General features: G+C 47.3%; 1 pseudogene across 1 annotated transcript; it reads left to right on the top strand.

Moving 5' to 3' along the window:
* Positions 1-1,786: 1,786 nt before the first annotated feature.
* On the top strand, positions 1,787-21,952 carry LOC147110760 (uncharacterized; annotated as a pseudogene). Its single transcript, XR_015079982.1, has 4 exons — positions 1,787-3,317; positions 9,628-9,804; positions 19,286-19,463; positions 20,629-21,952. The product of XR_015079982.1 is annotated as an uncharacterized LOC147110760 (transcript).
* The last annotated feature ends 33 nt before the right edge of the window (positions 21,953-21,985 follow it).

Here is a 21,985-nt window from a genome sequence, read left to right as displayed (position 1 = left end):
GACTACTGACAGTGTTCTGTGGATTCAGCTCAATGCTCCAAAAGGATTGAAATCAGTACCTTCAGGAGAGTAGGATAACAGGAAAAGGTATGAAAATAAAATGAGGCATATTCATTGGGTCTGAGAGATATCAAAGAGGAACAGAGCTCACAGAGGTGAGAATGTAGTTTCGGTCCTTGCCACGGTACTGAAACGACTCACATCAAAGTCACAAATTACATCCTTTGTGACTGTGAGAAAAGGTAAACTATCCCTCCTCGTCCTTCTTGACTTGTCTGCAGTCTTTGACACGGTGACCACTCCATCCTCCGCCAATGCCTCTCCACCATCATCCAGCTGGGTGGGACTGCACTCGCCTGGTTCCATTCTTATCTATCTAATCGTAGCCAGAGAATCACCTGCAACAGCTTCTCTTCCCGCTCCCGCATCGTTACCTCTGGTTTCCCCCAAGGATCTATCCTTGGCCCCCTCCTATTTTTCATCTACATGCTGCCCCCTCGATGACATCATCCGAAAATTTAGCCTCAGTTTCCACATGTACACTGACTACCTCACCGCCACTTCTCTCGGCCGCTCCACTGTCTTTAAATTGTCAGACTACTTGTCCGACATCCAGTACTGGATGAGCAGAAATTTCCTCCAACTAAATATTGGGAAGACCAAAGCCATTGTCTTCGGTCCCTGCCACAAACTCCATTCCCTAGCCACTGACTCCATCCCTCTCTCTGACAACTGTCTGAGGCTGAACCACACTGTTCACAACCTTGGTGTCGTATTTGACCCCGAGATGTGCTTCCGACCACATATCCACACCATCACTAAGACCGCCTATTTACACTTCGGTAACATTGCCTGACTCCGCCCCTGCCTCAGCTCATGTGCTGCTGAAACCCTCATCCATGCCTTTGTTACCTCTAGGCTTGACTATTCCACCGCTCCCCTGGCTGGCCTCCCACATTCTACCCTACGTAAACTTGAGGTCATCCAAAACTCTGCTGCCCGTGTCCTAACTCGCACCAAGTCCCATTCACCCATCACCCCCTGTGCTCGCTGACCTACATTGGCTCCCGGTCTGGCAACACCTCGGTTTTAAAATTCTCGTCCTTGTTTTCAAATCCCTCCATGGCCTCACCCCTCCCTATCTCTGTAACCTCCTCCAGTCCTATAACCCTTTGAGATCTCTGCACTCCTCCAATTCTGGCCTGTTGCGCATCCCTGATTATAATCACTCAACCATTGGTGGCTGTGCCTTCATCTGCCCAAGCCCTAAGGTCTGGAATTCTCTCCCTAAACCTCTCCGCCTCTCTCTCCTCTAAGACGCTACTTAAAACCTACCTCTTTGACCAAGCCTGTCCTAATATCTGCTTATGTGGCTCAGTGTCAAATTTTGTTTTAGAACGCTCCTGTGAAGCGCCTTGGGAGGTTTTACTATGTTAAAGGCGCTATATAAATGCAAGTTGTTGTTGTAGTTGATTGGAAATTTAAAAAATGGGGGGGAAACAATGTGGAAAAATATCCTTATAAGATAGACTTAAAATGAAGAAAACACAAGAGAAAATATAAAGATATTTTGAGGTACACAGAACGCCCTCAATTTTGGTAAATTGTTAGTGAACTAATTCTAGAGCAGGCGTTAAATTAAAACCTGAAGTCCAGGAATCTGGATTGCGGGGGGGAGGGGGAGAGATTTAAATTGGAAACAGCTCCCTCTTGTGCTAGTGCTGGAGAAGCCTATTGCTGTTCCACTTTATTGGATTGCAGCAGCAGCAGGCCCTCTGATGTCAGCCCACAAGAAGCCGCCACCCTGTGGATGAACTCAGTGTCCTACGGAACGGAATGGGAGAGCGAATGGCCTCGACAACATCCGGCACAGCATGGAAGGGAGCTGAAGACCATCGCCTTGGAAAGCTCGCCAGCTCGACGCTCTCTAAACCACAGTTGGGTCCCTGAATGCTGAGTCCCTCTCCTCTCCTCCTGAGCTTGGGGGATGAGTTATTCCTATCGCTGCTCTCTGACAGGATGCTCCTCAGATGGCCAGATACCAAACTGCTGCCCATAGCCACTGCCTCTCTCTTTCACTCACTCACTCTCTGCAAACGGTTGCAAATCTCCCCTGGCAACAGAGGACAGTTTAGGGGAAGCTTTCACAGTGGGAAATGTAATGATTCTGGAATGTTGCAGATGCAATGCTTCCAGATTTACTGGAGCAAGCCGCAGGCAGCAGATTGTGGGAGATTCTAAAACTACCTGCAGTCCCCAGGGCTTACTACAGTTATTATAATAATATCCCCCTAGCTACAGATTTTTTTAAGGAAGTTAAAGGTGCTTGATTCCAAAACCTTGCAGGCGGCATGCTGTGAAACTTTGCAAAGGGCGCCGAAGTCTGGACAAAATGAATAGAAGAGGCTGGGCAAGAGAAGAAAACAGCGAGGCGGGCGGCTCTGGGGGGTCAGTGGGTCCTCCCGGAGCAGGGGGCATTTAGCTTGAAATGGAGTGATTGTTGTTAAAGTAAGCCGCTGTATCTGAAGCGCTTTGCGGTCATTCTGAGACGTGCAATGAAGAGTCACATGGACCTTTCAGTCTGGCAAGGTGATCTTGTAGAAAGCAACTCTCACAGACTGCTCAGTAACCTTGTGTATAATGACAGCAGACTGATAGTCTTTGTTTCCCCCGCTGATTGACCTGTTTACAAACTCTCGTTCTTATCCAGTCGGTAACACCAGAATTTCCCAAACTGCACAGTTTAGAACAAGCTCAGTATCTCTTCCTTATTAAAACATGGAGCATCGCGACTGGGATCGAATTCAACACTAAAGTTTTTATTAATTTTAAATTTGCACCGTTTTAAAAAAAAATGTATTTACTGTGTTCAAATTAATTAATTCGGCCCGTGTGCAAGCACAGAGCTATGTTCACTGTGAGGATGTGCGAGGAAGCGGAATTTGAAAGAGGAGTTTCAGGGGCTGCAGCATTTGATCTACAGACACGGGGTATTTATAATAGTTGTAGAATCCCACACCGTCGGCTGCTCCCTGTCTCCGGCTCGCTCCTCCTTTACCCAATAAACCGGGAAGCACGGCAGCGGCAGCATTCCAGAATGAGTCCATTTCCGAACGTGAAAGCTTCCGTCTGTTGCCACGGGAGATCCGAGGATTTGTATTTGAATGTTCCGCCCGCTTCTGCGCTTGCCATGAACCCGGTCGTTGCACGGGGGCCGAGCAAAGCACAAGTTGTGTTTGTGGCTGATATAATCGTCTCTCAGCTCAGCTCCATTTTGCTCATGACAACCGAGGATTGGAACGTCCGTCCCGAAAGAGGTGGGTTTGATGCAAAGACAGTCCGTTTTACAAAGGCAAAGGAAAGAATGGACCGGGGGAGGGGTTAGTTTAGATTTATCGGTCTTTTTAGTGCCATTCATTGTTCATTGGTTACAACACGTTGTACGTTATAGTCAGGGTATACAATATACACGGTACATTACGGTAGTCAACAACATCAACTTGTATTTATACAGCGTTTTTAACGTATAAAACGTCACAAGGCATTGCACAGCAGCGACTATCAAACAACATTTGTCACTGAGCCACATAAGGAGATATTTGGACAGGTGACCAAAAGCTTGGTCAAAGAGGTAGGTTTTAAGGAGCGTCTTAAACGTTGGCGTCCCATTTGACCCTGAGCTGAGTTTCTGGCTTCACATTCTCTCCATCACCAAGACCGCCTACTTCCAACTCAGTAACATCGCCCGTCTCCACCCCCTTGCCTCAGCTCATCCGCTGCTGAGACCCGCATCCATACCTTTGTTACCTCCAGACTCGACTATTCCAAGGCACCCCTGGCCTGCCTCCCACCGTGCACCCTCGTAAACTTGAGGTCATCCAAAACTCTGCTGCCCGTGTTCTAGCTCACACCAAGTCCCATTCGCCCATTGCCTCTGTGCTCGCTGACCTACATTGGCTCCCGGTCTGGCAACACCTCGATTTTAAAATTCTCGTCCTTGTTTTCAAATCCCTCCATGCCCTCGCCCCCCCCACCTTATCTCTGTAATCTCCTCCAACCGCCCCAAGATATCTGCACTCCTCTAATTCTGGCCTCTTGCACATCCCTGATTTTAATCGCTCCACCATTGGCGGCCGTCCCTTCAGCTGCCGAGGCCCTAAGTTCTGGAATTCCCTCCCTAAACCTCTCCGCCTCGCTACCTCTCTCTCCTCATTTAAGACACTCTTTAAAGTCGACTTTTTTGACCAAGCTTTTGGTCACCTGTCCTGTATAAATGCAAGTTGTTGTTGTTGAGTCCATGATAAGTACAATATTTTCAGGGGATTATTAATTCTTTGTCTTACATGGAATTACATCGAGTCTACAGCACAGAAACAGGCCATTCTGGCCCACTGGTTCGTGCCGGTGTTTATGCTCCACACCTGCCTCCTCCCTCCTCTCTTCATCTAATCCCCATCAGCATATCCTTCTATTCCTTTCTCCTTCATGTGCTTAGCCAGCTTCCCCTTAAATGTATCTGTGCTATTCGCCTCAACTACTCCCTGTGGTCGCGAGTTTCACATTCTCACCACTCTCTGGGTAAAGAAGTTTCTCCTGAATTCCCTATTGAATTTATTAGTGACTATCTGATATCTATGGCCCCTAGTTTTGGTCTCCCCCACAGTGGAAACATCAGTATCAGCATCAATATTTGTAGGGAAATGGTGTTAGGGAAATTGATGGGATTGAAGGCCGATAAATCCCCAGGGCCTGATAATCTACATCCGAGGGTACTTAAGGAAGTGGCCCTAGAAATAGTAGATGCATTGCTGGTCATCTTCCAAAATTCTAGAGACTCTGGAACAGTTCCCATGGATTGGAGGGTAGCTAATGTTACCCCACTGTTCAAAAAAGGTGGTAGAGAGAAAACGAGGAATTATAGACCAGTAAGCCTGACATCGGTAGTGGGGGAAATGCTAGAGTCCATTATAAAAGATGTAATAGCACTTGGAAAACAGTGACAGGATTGGACAAAGTCAACATGGATTTACAAAAGGTAAATCGTGCTTGACTAATCTACTGGAATTTTTTGAGGATGCAACTGGTAGAATAGATAAGGGAGAACCAGTGGATGTGGTGTATTTGGACTTTCAGAAGGCTTTCGATAAGGTCCCGCATAAGAGATTAGCGTGTAAAGTTAAGGCACATGGGATTGGGGGCAAGGTACTGACTTGGATAGAGAACTGGTTGGCAGACAGGAAGCAAAGCGTTGGAATAAATGGGTCTTTTTCCGAGTGGCAGGTAGTGACTAGTGGGGTACTGCAGGGATCGGTCCTAGGACCCCAGCTATTCACAATATATATTAATAATCTAGACGAGGGAACTAGATGTAATATCTCCAAGTTTGCAGATGACACAAAGCTGGGTGGGCGTGTGTGCTGTGAGGAGGATGCCGAGAAACTCCAGTATGATTTGGACAGGTTGGGTGATTGGGCAGATGCATGGCAGATGCAGTACAATACAATGCACCCAGTCTTCTGCTGAAGAGGAGCCAAGTGCCCATGTCAAGAGTTCGCGACAGGCGGAGCGAGGCACCCCACTCACAATGGCTGGATCCACGTCAAGAGTTCGCGAAAGGCGGGGCGAGGCACCCCACTCACAATGGCTGGATCCATGTCAAGAGTTCGCGACAGGCGGGGTGAGGCACCCCACTCACAATGGCTGACCACATCAAGAGTTCGCGAAAGGCGGGGCGAGGCACCCCACTCACAATGGCTGGATCCACGTCAAGAGTTCGCGACAGGCGGGGTGAGGCACCCCACTCACAATGGCTGCCCACATCAAGAGTTCGCGAAAGGCGGGGCGAGGCACCCCACTCACAATGGCTGGATCCACGTCAAGAGTTCGCAACAGGCGGGGTGAGGCACCCCACTCACAATGGCTGCCCACATCAAGAGTTCGCGAAAGGCGGGGCGAGGCACCCCACTCACAATGGCTGGATCCACGTCAAGAGTTCGCGAAAGGCGGAGTGAGGCACCCCACTCACAATGGCTGCCCACGTCAAGAGTTCACGAAAGGCGGAGTGAGGCACCCCACTCACAATGGCTGGATCCACGTCAAGAGTTCGCGAAAGGCGGAGTGAGGCACCCCACTCACAATGGCTGCCCACGTTGAGTTCGCGACAGGCGGGGCGAGGCACCCCACTCACAATGGCTGGATCCACGTCAAGAATTTGCGACAGGCGGGGCGAGGCACCCCACTCACAATGGCTGCCCACGTCAAAAGTTTGCGAAAGGTGGGGCGAGGCACCCCACTCACAATGGCTGCCCACGTCAAGAGTTCGCGAAAGGCGGGGCGAGGCACCCCACTCACAATGGCTGGATCCATGTCAAGAGTTCGCGAAAGGCGGGGTGAGGCACCCCACTCACAATGGCTGCCCACGTCAAGAGTTCGCAAAAGGCGGGGCGAGGCACCCCACTCACAATGGCTGGATCCACGTCAAGCATATCAATTTTTAAAAAACATTAATGTTGTACGTGAATGGCAAATTAAGCGAAGCACCAATGCACAGAACCACAAAGTGGTTGGATGTGGGTTTGAGCGACCAATGTCCTAATCGGAGCAGTAGCCACGGTGGGATAGGCACTGAGACTGGACCTAAGCACAAGTGCAGGCAGGGTCATCCTGGATCCCTCTCAGACTCCCAATTGCTGGTGGAGATCTGGGAATAATTCACTCTGCCAATGGTGCCCACTCTTTCAATTGCGACTGACAGAACGCAAGAAAATAAGAATTAGAAGCAGGAGTAGGCCATACGGTCCTTCGAGCCTGCTCCGCCATTCAATAAGACCCTGGCTGATCATCGACCTCAACTCCACTTTCCCGCTCGGTCCCCATATCCCTCAATTCCCCTGAAGTCCAAAAATCTATCGATCTCAGCCTTGAATATATTCAAAGACTCAGCATTCACAGCCCTCTGGGGTAGAGAATTCCAAAGATTCACAACCCTCTGAGTGAAGAAATTCCTCATCTCAGCCTTAAATGGCCAATCCCTTATCCTGAGACTATGCCCCCTAGTTCTAGACTCTCCAGCCAGGGGAAACGATCTCTCAGCATCTACCCTGTCAATCCCCTTCAGAATCTTGTATGTTTCACTGAGATCACCTCTCATTCTTCTAAACTCCAGAGAGTGTAGGGCCCAATCTACTCAATCTCTCTTCATAGGACAACCCTCTCATCCCAGGAATCAATCTGGTGAACCTCGTTGCACCACCTCTAAGGCAAGTATATCTTTCCTTAGATAAGGAGACCAAAACTGTGCACAGTACTCCAGGTGTGGTCTCACCAAAGCCCTGTGTAATTGTAGCAAGACTTTCTTACTCTTGTACTCCAGCCCCCTTGCAATAAAGACCAACATGCCATTTGCCTTCTTAATTGCTTGCTGTACCTACATGCTAACTTTCTGTATTTCCTGTACGAGGACACCCAAGGGAGAAGATAGCTATAGATGTAACGGTAAATCTTTATAAAACTTAGTAAGACCACTGTTGTAGTACTGTGTGCAATTTCAGGCTTCACACTAAAGAGGGTACAGCACAGATTAACAGGATGTTGCCTGGTATGAGGATCTACAAAAATAATTGAAAAATTGGACCAGAGAAGGTTACATGGTGATTTGATAGGTGTTCAAAATTATGAAGGGATGGGACAGACTGCTTCCAGTGATGGAGGGGTCTAGAACAAGGGACATATAGATACAAGAATAAATGTAAGAGATTTAGCACAGATAGCAGAAGAAACCTCTTTACACAAAGGGTTGTGGGGCTGTGGAGTGCACTATTGGAGTAAGTGATTGAAGCAGAGACCAAATCAATATTTAAGTTAGATAGGTGTTTGAAGGAACGGGAGATAAAGGAAAGGTCACATGGGATTAGGATACTGCTCGTATAAAGGATAACACCAACATGGACTGGTTGGGCTGAGCGGCCTGTTTCCATGTTGTAATTTCTATGTAAATTGCATCTTCCATCTAACTATGCTTTCCACTAACCCATCTGTGTCTTCTGAAGCCTTTTACAGTTCTCCTCACTGTTTGCCATACCGCCTACCTTTGTGTTGTCAGCAAATTTCAAGATTCCAAAGCAACTGTCAAGAACAAAAGTGGAGCCAGCACTGGCCCCGGGGGAACATCACTTCCAATCCGTCCGAACTATACCAACTTTCTGTCAATCAGCTCCTGATCCATACTGCTACATTTTCTCTTACACTGTGCATCTGAATTTTTCTAACAAGCCTCTTGAGACACCTTATCGAACATTTTCTGAAAATTTATGTACACTACATCCCCTTTAACTATACAACAATAGGCCGCATTGTGTTCTCCTGGTGCACAGCCCATTACCAGGAGACCTGCCTCAACAATGGGTCAATTGATTTAGCCCAACTGTTTTAGTGATTAAAGATATACTGACCCAACTCAGACCCCTCTTTCCTCTCGTGTACATCTCATCACTTTACAATATCTACCTTCACCCTATAATGCTGTTATGCGTTCCATGTCTTCTATCACATTCCTAAGCATGGTTATGGAACACCAGCTCACCTAGTGTTTATTTTCATGTAAATTATACCCAAGTGGGACAAGAGGAGGTTCTGAGCATTAATATTTCATCTTTAGTAAATATTTATGTAACAAAATGAATCTTGCTCCCTCTTCAGGACTTGCCCTAATGACACACAACATCACATCAACCCACGTCTGAGGGGCGAGCCAACAACCTACTCAGAGGCTTCTGCTAAGCAGGGTGAAGGGCTGCCCAAAGTGACCTGCCTTTTTAATTTTTCCACCTCCTCTATGGGAAGGCACCTATATATCATTCAGCACCTCATCCAGCTGGCAGGAGACACACGACCAAGAGCATAAATAGAAAAATCACAACACAGCCCACGTGTAGCATCAACAGGATAATGCAATATTCTTGTGTTCATGAGACAGCTTAAATAATATTACGTTGGGGCCAAGCAGCGTAACACAATCAAGGAGCTTAGACAACATCCCAGGATCCGCTCGAGCTTAGCTCTAACCTTCAGTGGTGCAAGATAATATCTGAACTTTAAGTACAAGTACCATCAACTCTTGCAACACACTTGCTGTTCACTGCTCCTCAAGCCAGCTGTCCCGTGTCGCTTCCACAGCTACTGGAGCAGCTTCTCCACTCTCCCACAAACTAAAAGTTCTATCCCCGCCACCGAGCTTTCTTCTTCTGAACAGACAGCTCCTTCCAGGTTTTCCTCCTTTAAAAAAAAAATCTATTCCTTCATTTAAGGCATCTTTGTTTGAACCTATTTACGTTTCTGAAACTATCAATCAGAAATATTTCATAGCTTCCAGCTTCAAATCATTTTGTCAGCAGCAAAGCCACTTTCAATAAAACGGTCTACAACAGGAGCCCTGCTTTTATACACTTATAGCAGGTAAATGCACCAGGGGCCGTCGCCACTTTAGAAGAGAGGGGTGTGGTATCATCCTTGTGAATCTTTTTCTGCATCTTCCTCAGTATCTATTTCACAAGTGCACAGCACGGAATTCAAATAACACATAATAATGTACACACTCCTGTTTTTAAACAAGGCTGTCGTGTGTTGCAGAGTCGGATCGAGATGTGAAAGGGAGTCCGGAACACAACTTAGGTAGAAGCCTAAAAACGTTCATTGAGAAGGATGTCAAAGGCCTGGGTTTGGTCCTGATTGAACACGGATCCTTTCTGCAGATTGTGCGTATTGTTAAGAACAGTCCCGGAGACAGAGGAGCAAACCTGAAACCAGGTATTTAAAAAAAAAAGAACTGCCCATAAACGATCGATCCAGTGAAACACTGACTGCGCTTTCAAAACCAGTCGGCCAAGGGAGAGCGAGTGGGGGCTGGGGATGGGGGGAATGAACTAACGCTGCAGTAACTAAACAAACACAACAATGTATTTTTAAAAATCTTTTATTAGCTGGACAGCCAGCAAACATGTCGGCTAGGAAAGAAACATGTAATGAGAAAGCTGACCTATTATTGTGCCAGATGCTGACCACGCATTCAAACCAGAGTCCGGCCATTACAAAATTGCTAAAATCTATCTGAATGTCCCAAGTAATGAGTTGGCACAGTTTAAACAATAGCATTTGTGTTTAAATATGTTGAAATAGTTGAGTTTTTTCCAGCAGCTTTGCACCTGAAATTCCTCACACTTGTTTTTAACTCTATAATGGTTTCTTCAAATAATCCTAATTGTAAATCGGCTTCAATTGTCTAGATCCAGAAACTCTCTCCCCCTCCCACTCTCTCTCTCCCCCCACTCTCTCTTTCCCCCCACCCCTCTCTTCCCCCCCCCACACCCCTCTCTTCCCCCCCCACACCCCTCTCTTCCCCCCCCACACCCCTCTCTTCCCCCCCACACCCCTCTCTTCCCCCCCACACCCCTCTCTTCCCCTCCCACACCCCTCTCTTCCCCTCCCACACCCCTCTCTTCCCCTCCCACACCCCTCTCTTCCCCTCCCACACCCCTCTCTTCCCCTCCCACACCCCTCTCTTCCCCTCCCACACCCCTCTCTTCCCCCCCCCCACACCCCTCTCTTTCCCCCACCCACACCCCTCTCTTCCCTCCCCCCACATCCCTCTCTTCCCCTCCCCCCACACCCCTCAGAAGTAGTTATGTGTTTCCACTTGTGGGGGGTTCCAAAACTAGAGGTCAAGAATATAAGATAGTCACTAATAAATCAAATAGGGAATTCAGGAGAAACTTCTTCACCCAGAGAGTGGTGAGAATGTGGAACTCGCTGCAACAGGGAGTGGCTGAGGAAAATAGCATAGATCAGTGGCAGGCAAAATCTGTCCTGCCAATGGATTCAATCCGGCCCGCCGAGTCCTGGCTTCGAGGCTGAACGCCCGCCACACCTGACCCCGCCCCACGTAATGTCAGGAGGCGGATCATTGTCTCCGAGGTAGCCAGAACTAAAAACACAGGCGGGCAAATCCAATCTGCCGTTCGCTGCATCAATGTGTCGTTATCACACCCGAATCCTCAGATTCTGCTCCGTCATGGCAACGTGAAAGGTGAGTTACTCACGGTTTGTGTGTTCAGTTTCCATAAATCTGTGCGAACTTTCCAGATAAATGCACAAAAACAAATTCTTTAAATATATAAAATATCATTGGCAGCATGACTTGGAATTGACACAATCGAAGCGATTGGAAGATTGTTTACTTAGAACTTTAAAAAAAACTGGCAGCGAGTTTTTAGTCTCAACTCGTTTCTGAAGGAATTTTAGCCACTATTTCAAAAAAATTTTTTTTATTTTTTATTCGTTCGTGCGGTCTGGGCATTGCTGGCAAGGCCAACATTTATTGCCCATCCCTAATTGCCCTTGACAAGGTGGTGGTGAGCCGCCGCCTTGAACCACTGCAGTCCGTGTGGTGCAGGTGCTCCCACAGTGCTGTTAGGGAGGGAGTTCCAGGATTTTGACCCAGCGAGGATGAAGGATCGATGGTATATTTCCAAGTCAGGATGGTGCGTGACTTCACAATCACAGAATCTACAGTGCAGATAAAGGCCATTTTGGCCCATCAAGCCTGCACCGACACATATCCCACCCTATCCCTGTAACCCCACGTATTTAATCCCCTAACACTAAGGGTCAATTTATCATGGCCAAATCAACCTAACCTGCACATCTTTGGACTGTGGGAGGAAACCGGAGCACCCAGAGGAAACCCACGCAGACACAGGGAGAATGTGCAAACTCCACACAGACAGTCGCCCGAGGCCAGATTTGAACCCGGGTCCCTGGCGCTGTGAGGCAACAGTGCTAACCACTATGCCACCGTGCCCCCCACTTGGAGGGGAACTTGCAGGTAGTGGTGTTCCCATGTGCCTGCTGCCCTTGTCCTTCTAGCTGGAAGGGGTCGTGGGTTTGGGAGGTGCTGCCGAAGAAGCCTTGGCGAGTTGCTGCAGTGCATCCTGTAGATGGTACACACTGCAGCCACGGTACGCCGGTGATGGGAGTGAGTGAATGTTTAAGGTGGTGGATGGGGTGCCAATGAAGCGGGCTGCTTTGTCCCAGATGGTGTCATGCTTCTTGAGTGTTGTTGGAGCTGCATTCATCCAGGCAAATGGAGAGTATTCCATCACACTCCTTACTTGTGCCTTGTAGATGGTGGGAAGGCTTTGGGGAGTCAGGAGGTGAAACACTCGCCGCAGAATACCTGGGCTTGATTTCATTCCAGTGAGTTATAAAATGCTATTTTTGTTTATTGGTGCAATTGGGCGAAAGGTGTTGTCTGAATTCAGCAAGGGTAGCGCCAGTCTCCCGGCGTAACTCTGGCACAGACCCAGTTACAGCAGGTTCAGGCCTTGCATTGCCTCAGGCTCCCGTAATTGGCACACTAAAGGGATCTCACACCGCAGGCCCCGCAGACTTGAACCACTTGGCCAAACAGCCACGTAGACTTTCAGTACACATTTTGTGTATTTAAGATAGTATCTGACTACTATCTGAATTTATTTTTATAAATTATTGGCAGGGTAGAAGTGGGAGTGATGATCAACTCTATGAGTTGGCCTGTTTCAAATTTAACACTTTGCTCTCACCATTGTGCGCGGTCCCTTTAACTTTGCTGCGCAATAGCTCTGCCAGCGGCAGGAGCTGGTGAGCAGCCTGCATGGGACCTCAGCAGTGGTGCCCGACCATGCGGCCACACACCTCAGGGGGAACATTGGTGTGCGGCCCTCAACAGCGTCACCAAAACTCAAAACTCCACACATGAGGGAGAAGGGTATGCTGATGGGGTTCAGACCCTGCTATCCACCCAGATAAAGAGGGGAGAGAGGAGGCTCGTGTGGCATGCACCAGTTCAGCCCCTGCTATCCACCCAGATAAAGAGGGGAGGGAGGGGGCTCGTGTGGCATGCACCAGTTCAGCCCCTGCTATCCACCCAGATAAAGAGGGGAGGGAGGAGGCTCGGGTGGCGTGCACCAGTTGCCAAATGTTCTGTTTCCGTGTTGTAACTATGTAATTTGATGTGCCGTCTCTATAATAAATAAAGTAAAAAACAGAAAATGCTGGAAACACTCAGCAGCTCAGCCAACATCTGTGGAGAGAGAAACAGTGTTAACGTTTCAGGTGAATGACTTTTGATCAGAACTGGTAGAAGTTAGAGATTTAACAGTTTATAAACAAGGGAGCGAGCAAAAGGGGATGGTCTGTGATAGGGTGGAGGGCAGGAGTGATTGAACGACAAAAGGAGGTGGTAATGGGACAAGTAAAGAAACAAAGGAGGAGGTATAAATGGTTAATGGTGAACAAATAGTAAATGATTTTCAGATTTCCAACATCCACGGTATTTTGCTTTTGTTTTAGTGTCATTGCTATAGTCGTTTAATCCCCAGTTTTTGTCTAAATTCAGAAATGAAGGTAAAAGGGCCACAGTGACTTGGACAAGTCTGGATTAATTAAGGAAAGCCAGCACGGATTTGTTAATGGCAAATCGTGTTTAACCAACTTGATCGAGTTTTTTGATGAGGGAACGGAGGGTTGATGAGGGCAATGCGGTTGACGTGGTGTACATCGACTTCCAAAAGGTGTTTGATAAAGTGCCACATAATAGGCTTGCCAGCAAAGTTGAAGCCCATGGAATAAAAGGGACAGTGGCAGCATGGATATGAAATTGGCAAAATGACAGGAAACAGAGAGTAGTGGTGAACGGTTGTTTTTCAGACTGGAGGAAGGTACACAGTGGTGCTCCCCAGGGGTCAGTACTAGGACCACTGCTTTTCTTGATGTATATTAATGATTTGGACTTGGGTGTACAGGGCACAATTTCAAAATTTGCAGATGACACAAAACTTGGAAGTATAGTGAACAGTGAGGAGGATAGTGATAGACTTCAAGAAAACATAGACAGGCTGGTGGAATGGACGGACATGTGGCAGATGAAATTTAACGCAGAAAAGTGCAAAGTGATACATTTTGGTAGGAAGAATGAGGAGGGGCAATATAAACTAAAGGGTACAATTCTAAAGTGGGTGCATGAACAGAGAGACCTGGGGGTATATGTGCACAAATCGTTGAAGGTGGCAGGGCAGGTTGAGAAAGCTGTTAAAAAAGCATACAGGATCCTGGGCTTAGAGGCATAGAGTACAAAAGCAAGGAAGTTATGATGAACCTTTATAAAACACTGGTTCGGCCTCAACTGGAGTATTGTGTCCAATTCTGGGCACCGCACTTTAGGAAGGATGTGAAGGCCTTAGAGAGGGTGCAGAAAAGATTTACGAGAATGGTTCCAGGGATAAGGGACTTCAGTTACATGGATAGACTGGAGAAGCTGGGGGTGTTCTCCTTAGCGAAGAGAAGGTTGAAAGGAGATCTGATAGAGGTGTTCAAAATCATGAGGGGTCTGGACAGAGTAGATAGAGAGAAACTGTTCCCATTGGTGGAAGGGTTGAGAATCAAAGGATACAGATTTAAGGTGATTGGCAGAAGAACCAAAGGCGACATGAAGAAAAACATTTTTACGCAGCAAGTGGTTAGGATCTGAAATTCACTGCCTGATAGGGTGGTGGAGGCAGATTCAATTGTGACTTTCAAAGGGAATTGGGTAAGTACCTGAAGGAAAAAAATTTGCAGGGCTACGGGGAAAGGGCGGGGGAGTGGGACTAGCAGAAGTGCTCTTGCAGAGAGCCGGCACGAGCTTGATGGGCCGAATGGCCGCCTTCTGTGCTGTAACCATTCCATGATTCTAGCCCATATTGCTGCTCTCAAACACAATGCTGCTTTAATGTCAGTCTGTTGGAGCAAGTCCACACATTAAAGCTTTGGCTAGCTTCCTTAAAGATGACAATTTTGAGTTGACTAGATTGTAAAATTAAAAAAAAAGAACTTGTATTTATATGGCACCTTTCACAACCTCAGGACAGCCAATAAAGTACTTTCAAAGTTAAGTCACTGTTGCAACGTAGGAAACGCGGCAGCCAATTTGTGCACAGCAAGCTCCCACAAACAGCAATGTGATAATGACCAGATTATCTATTTTAGTTGAGGACTTAATATTGGCCAGGACACCGGGGAGAACTCCCCCGCTCTTCTTAGAATAATGCCACGGGATCTTTTACGTCCACCTGAGAGCAGATGGGGCCTCGGTTTAGTGTCTCATCCGAAAGACGGCACCTCTGACAGTGCAGCACTCCCTCAGCACTGCACTGGGGGTGTCAGCCTGGATTTTGTGCTTAAGTGTTTGGAGTGGGACTTGAAGTCACGACCTGCTGACTGAGAGGTGAGAATGTGCTCAGCATTGAGCCATGGCTGACATTGGTCGATCTGAGGGGCTTCATGGTGAGTTTGAGCAGGCTTTTGCAAAACTAAGAATCAAATCCTTTTCCCATGGGGTAAGAGACTTAAAACGTTTTGCTAACTGGATCAGGAGAATAGTTTAAACTGAAATGACTGCTTGCTATATTTAGCTTCTCATTTAATATCCCAAGTTCTATCATTAAAAATCGTGGGTAAAATCAGTGTGCTATTTAGGATAACATGATTCACTTATGCTAATACATTCAATTTACACATGAGATTTGGTTAGAAAATGTCATTGCTGCTTAATTCAAAATATAAATACACGTTACAAAAGTTGGAAGCTATAATTCTTACACTACTTAGGGGGATTAATTATACAAGTTACATTTGATTTAAATTACAGACATAGTTTCTGTAAGCGTCTGAACAAAACGTCAGCATTTGATCTAAAGTAAAAGTTTAAATTATTGCCTCCGGAGATCAGTCCATCACTGGCGGACTAACTTGGCCTCTTGTATTGTTCCACGGAAGCTCAACGTAAACTCGAGGAACAGCACCTCATCTTCCGATTAGGCACTTTGCAGCCTTCCGGACTCAATATCGAGTTCAACAATTTCAGATCATAACCTCGGCCCCTATTACATTTTTACTTATATTTTTTTTCCACCCCTTTGTTTTGGGTTTTTCCTCCCCCCCCACCCTTTCCTCTTTTATTTTACATGGCAGCTGTCTCTCATTCTGCCAGTACATTTCACACCTAATCTGAGCCGTCTTTTGTCTCTTTACTAGTCCTATCACCATCTCGTCTCGTTTTGAATACCTCTTAATGTCTATTCACTTCTTTTGTTCCCTCCCCAGCCCTGCCTTTCAATCTATTTCATTTCCTTTCCAGTTTAGAAAAAGGGTTTGACCCGAAATGTCGACTCTAATTTCTCTCCACGGATGTTGCCTGGCCTGCTGAGTTTTTCCAGCATTTTCTGTTGTTATCTTTAACTTTCAATACTGTCGCACTGAGAAACACTCATGGAGCAGACCAGAGGACTCAGTCACAGTGTCGACCAATAGCAATCGCTGACCGGCCACAGGCGTTGCTACGGCGATACCGTTTTAGCCACTTGCACTAATTTTAGTGGAAAACCGTTTAATACACAATACAGGTCAATGTACTGAACAAACATCTGCCACCATTCAGTGCGACACTTTGCAGTCTCTCTTTCACCAAAGTTTGGAATTCTGGCATGAGTTTATCAGACACCAAACACCTTGGTGCAGCTTCTAGGTTTTTATCAGCATTTGCAAGCGGAACTTGGAATCCATCAGAGTGATTGCTGAGAATGTTAACTCGCACAACGAGACAACTGCCTGCTGTGCCAATTTACTCCTACTGCAGTGTAACCTTGTTTTACTCTTCTTAAACCAACAGAATCCCAAATATTTAACTTTTCCCCTTTACTTAAACTGCTTAAGTAATCTTATCAAGAATGATTTAAAGAGAAATAACAATTAAAGAACTCTCACACTTACCCAAACTCTCAGCACTCTTTGATGACTCGCACTCAGTGCTTGCTCGCACTAGGAATGGCCCCTCCCCCTCCATCCAGGCCCCTCCCCTCCATCCAGACGCCCCTCCCCCTACATCCAGGCCCCTCCCCCTCCATCCAGACCCGCCCCCTCCATCCAGGCCCCCCCTCCCCTCCATCCAGGCCCCCTCCCTCCAGGCCCCCTCCCCCCTCCAACCAGGCCCCCGCGCCCCCTCAATCCCGACCCCGCCCCCTCCATCCCGACCCCCTCCCTCCCGACCCCGCCCCCTCCCTCCAGACCCCTCCCCCCTCCCTCCAGACCCCTCCCCCCAGACCCCTCCCCCCTCCATCCAGACCCCTCCCCCCTCCATCCAGACCCCTCCCCCCTCCCCCTCCATCCAGACCCTCACCCTCCATCCAGGCCCCTCCCCCACATCATCCAGACCCTCGCCCTCCATCCAGACACAATTGGATGCTGCTCTCCTGTTGCCATGACGGTCTTATGATTGGTTGGGCTTGTTTTCTTTGGCTTGGAGCGGTTATTGCGATTGGTCGAGAACCATGTACCAGCTCCCCTCACCGTCTAATGTTACTGGTGTGTTTCCACGGTGCTGAAATGCGGAGTTTTCACCTGTGTCACGCACATTTGAACAGATAACCAATAAGCAGAAATCAAGGAAGTGAAGCACTCACAATGATGAAAAAAATTGTAAACTCTAATTTTGTCTCATTATTTTACCAACAAATGCACAGAGGTTAAAGTTCACATAAGCTATGCAAATGAGCATTGTGATCACATGACCACAATGGTGTCTGTTACTCACTGTTTCGAAATGCAATTGCCCACATCTGAATTTCCAATCAGCCAGATGTGTCTAGTGGCTCATGGCCCAGTAATTCCTGTCGGGGGCTTGCCGCGCGTGCAAGCCCCCGATGTGCGCTCACCCTGCACGCCGACATCTGAAATCTGGCCCGCAGTGGATTTCCCGTCAGTGGCCCGGTTCTGATCCCGGCGCGCTGTGCTAACCTGACCCAGCGGCGTAGTTAGTGCGATGTGCCGGCTGGGATCAGGTGAGCACTGTTCAGCCAATCAGGGGAGGGGAAACTTCATTCATAAGTTTGATAGTAAAGACCGTCAAACTCATGAAAAGTACTGCACCCCAAAACACTACTTAAACTTTAAATAAAATTTTAAAAAGCATCCCAATAATTAAATTAACTATGAATAACTTTAAAAAACTATTGTAAACAATTAATCAAATTTTTGAAAAAAATAAATTTTTAAAAAATCGGGTCTAAAACTAAACTTACCTTACTGTAAATTCTTTAAAAATAACAAACCTGTGGAAAAAAAAATTCTAAATTGTACTAAAAGCCCACTTACCTGTAAAACTAAGTACTTACGTCCGGTTTTTCCACGCTTAAAAACCGGAGGCCTTTACACTCGGGCAACTCTGGAAAAAAAAAAGGAATTTCACTGCGCACGCCCTGCCTGTGCAGTCGCACGCGCTGTGCCTCTGAACCCCTTCGTTCAGAGGACTGGAAATGCCGGTTTTCCCCGCATGCGCTGTGCATGCTGAACACGGGCATTTCCTCCGGCCAGACGCGCGAGTACCCCGACCGTACTCACGCGTTCAGAGAGGAATTACTGGACCATTGGACAACACCGTACCACACTGTAGCCTTGAGCCTGTAATACAGTCTGAGACTGGTAGCAAGAGAGTCTGTACCAGCCAGGTTGTTTATACTGCCTGATTCTGAGTTGAATTCTCATGTACAGGACAGCACTCTCCCCATCTGTACGTACAGCCAAGCTCAGAGCTCCACCTCTGAATGGTAAATTGTGAGAGTTAGATCTTTCTGTTGACCACTGAGGTACAAGGACTTGGCAGGAATGGAAACCCTTATTGAAAAATCAGACACAAGCACCTCCCTAACCCACCACCTCCACCACCTAGAAGGACAAAGGCAGCAGGCCCATGGGAATACCACCACCTCCAAGTTCCCCTCCAAGTCACACACCATCCTGACTTGGAAATATATCGGTTGTTCCATTATCGTCGCTGGATCAAAATCCTGGAACTCCCTCCCTAACAGCACTGTGGGAGCACCTTCACCACATGGACTGCAGCAGTTCAAGAAGGTGGCTCACCACCACCTTCTCAAGGGCAATTAGGGATGGGCAATAAACGCTGGCATTGCCAGTGATGCCCACATCCCATGAATAAATGAGAGCAAAGGAAGCAATTTTTAAAGTCTATGCAATGTTAAATTGGAACAGGAGTGGTAGAAATCCCATTTAAATACCTGTTACATAGACATGATATTGCTACATTTGGTACAGCAGTGGGAGTATTGCGGGGGTGGGGGGGAATCTCCACATTGCATTAATTTCTGTCAGTCTGTCTAATTCTTCCTTCAGTTTTCTTGCTGTTTGTTTTTACACACAGGCGACATCCTGGTTAAAATTGGTGACACAAATGTTCTGGGCTACAAGCTGCGTGAACTGCGCCACCTAGTGGGAGAAATTCCAATGGGAACTCAACTGCAGCTTACTGTGTACAGAAATTTCAAGGACATCCCGGAGAACTGGCAAGCTCAGGTGGAACCTACGCATTCAAACGAAAGGTACACTGTAAAAATTTGATGCTTCAACTTCTGGGTTAAATTACGTTCAATTTTGGTAACTTTAAGTACAAAGCAAGAGGCAAATTGATGTGTTTATCAGCCTTGGCTCAGTTGGTAGCACTCTCACCTCTTGAGTTGGTAGGTAGAGTTCTAAGCCCCGTTCCAGACACTTGAGCCCAGAATTCAAGGCTGATGCTCCCAATGCAGTGCTGAGAGAGTGCTGCACTGTTGGAAGTGCTGTCTTTCCGATGAGACATTAAACCAGGCCCTGGCTGCTCTCTCAGGTGGACATAAAAGATCCCATGGCAATATTTCAAAGAGATGGGGAGTTCTCCCGTGTCCTGGCCAATATTTATCCTTCAATCAACATCACTAAAAAACAGATTATCTGGTCATTGCTGTTTGTGGGAGCTTGCTGTGTGCAAATTGGCTTCCAACATTACAACAGTGACTACACTTCAAAAGTACTTCATTGGCTGTAAGGTCATGTAAGGTGCTATATAAATGCAAATCTTTCTTTCATCAAAGCTTTCACATTTAAATGAAGTTGGCCAAGTTTCCAAATTCCCCTCATTCCCTTACAGTGCAATTTACTATCTGTCTGCTCAAAATTCAACAGATGTCCCAGGTTAAATTTTCAGAGTTGTCTTATTCTAATTTAATGGAGGGAAATGTAAGGTTATGAGATTTGGCAGAGGGGCAGGATTGTGCGCTAAATGGGAGCATACATGAGGTGTGGGAGGAGGGAGATCGTGGGGTCACAAATCAGCACAATGTTCCCAGGCTGTAAAAAAAGTAAACAATGTTGGGGTGCTTAGCAAGGGGCCATTTTAAAAGTGTATTTGGCCCTGCTGACCCCACATCTGCAGTATTGTGTGCAGCTTTGGTCTCCCTATTTCAGACAGGATATCGAGCTATTGGAGGGGATGCAGGGAAGGGCTACACGGTCGAACCCAGCACTTTAAGGGATGATGTACGAGGAAAGATTGACTACACTGGGTCTTTTCTCTCTTGGAAAGAGAGAAAACAAAGAGGGGATATGAAAGAAGTGTTTACAATTATGAAAGATTTGGCTGTTGCGTTTCCTGCAAGTTACTTCATGGGCTGTAAAGGAGGTTGTGAAACGTGCTGTATAAATGCAAGTTCTTTTTTTCTTTCTCTCTAGCATTCACTTCAGCAGCGAGGAAGGGGAGACTCGCTGGTCAAGCAGCAGCGATGATGGTGGTGAAGACGAAGATGAATGCCTTAGGGTGAAGTTCAAGAGCTTTAGGCCCCTTTCCTTATTTTGGCACGACCTGGGCATCTACCTCCCACCCGTCTCCAGAACGTGGCACGCGTCAAGGCCGAACCAGAGCGTGCTTCTGGTGGGCCCCCACATCGGCTGTGACATCGTCTTCCACCACGCCTTTGAGGATGACGCCATGGCCGACCATTACGAAGAGGATGCCCCCAGCCTTCACTCCCTGTGGTCTGTGCAGTCAGACACCACAAACTTCACGTCGTCCTCCTCCTCGTCACCCGCAGACTCGCAGTGGATCCACGATCTGCATGGTCTGGGCTGGGACCCCGGCACCACTGGTGGCGAAACTCCGACGCGCAAGTCACCCCACACAGTGCCCAGGCCGCCGCTGGCGCTGCCCTTTGAAGCGGAAATGCCACAGGGCGGCGAGCAGGAGGAGGAGGAGGAAGCACCGACTCTACAACCGACACCGAGAGTTCCACATCCACCAGCACCAACTCCACGTCGCAGCACTCCCAGAGTGTGTCCTTGGACACTTCCACACAATCCAACACCACCTCATCGGAGACTCTGCTGACAAAATCTTCCAGTTCGGACACGACCCTTGATGAAGCTCCCTTCGCCACTGGGCAGAGCGGGACCCTGAACTACTTCAAGACGGCCACATAGCCGTTTCTCTAACAGCACAAACAGGCCATTCAACCCAACTGGTCTATGCCGGTGTTTATGTTCCACATGAGCCTCCTCCCACCCTATCAACATATCCTTCTATTCCTTTCTCCCGCATGTGCTTATCTATCTTCTTAAAAGCATCTGTACTATTCGCCTCAACCACTCCTTATGGTAGGGAGTTCACATTCTCACCACTCTCTCGGTCAAGAAGTTTCTCCTGAAATCCCTACTGGATTTATTAGCGACTATCTTATATTTATCACTGCTAGTTTTGCCCCCGCCCGCCCCGCAGAAACATTTTATCTACGTCTACCCTATTGAACCCCTTCAATAATTTTAAAGACCTCTATCAGATCACTCCTCAGCCTTCTCTTTTCCAGAGAAAAAGAGTTCCAGCCTGTTCAATCTTTCCTGATAGTTATAACCTCTCAGTTCTGGTATCATCTTTGTAAATCCTTTTGCACCTTTTCAATATCCTTTCTGTAATATGGAGACAAAACTTGTGCACCGTACTCTAAATGCGGTCTAACCAAGGTTCTACATTAGAGTAAAATAACTTCTCTGCTTTTGAATTCTATTCCTCTAGAAATGAACCCCAGTGCTTTGTTTG

This window comes from Somniosus microcephalus, chromosome 11, assembly GCF_052327205.1.
Source record: "Somniosus microcephalus isolate GS21.2 chromosome 11, FLI_Smic_1.0, whole genome shotgun sequence".
Lineage (NCBI taxonomy): Eukaryota > Metazoa > Chordata > Chondrichthyes > Squaliformes > Somniosidae > Somniosus > Somniosus microcephalus.
Note: the sequence above shows the minus strand (reverse complement) of the source record. Positions and strands in the feature narration are given on the sequence as shown.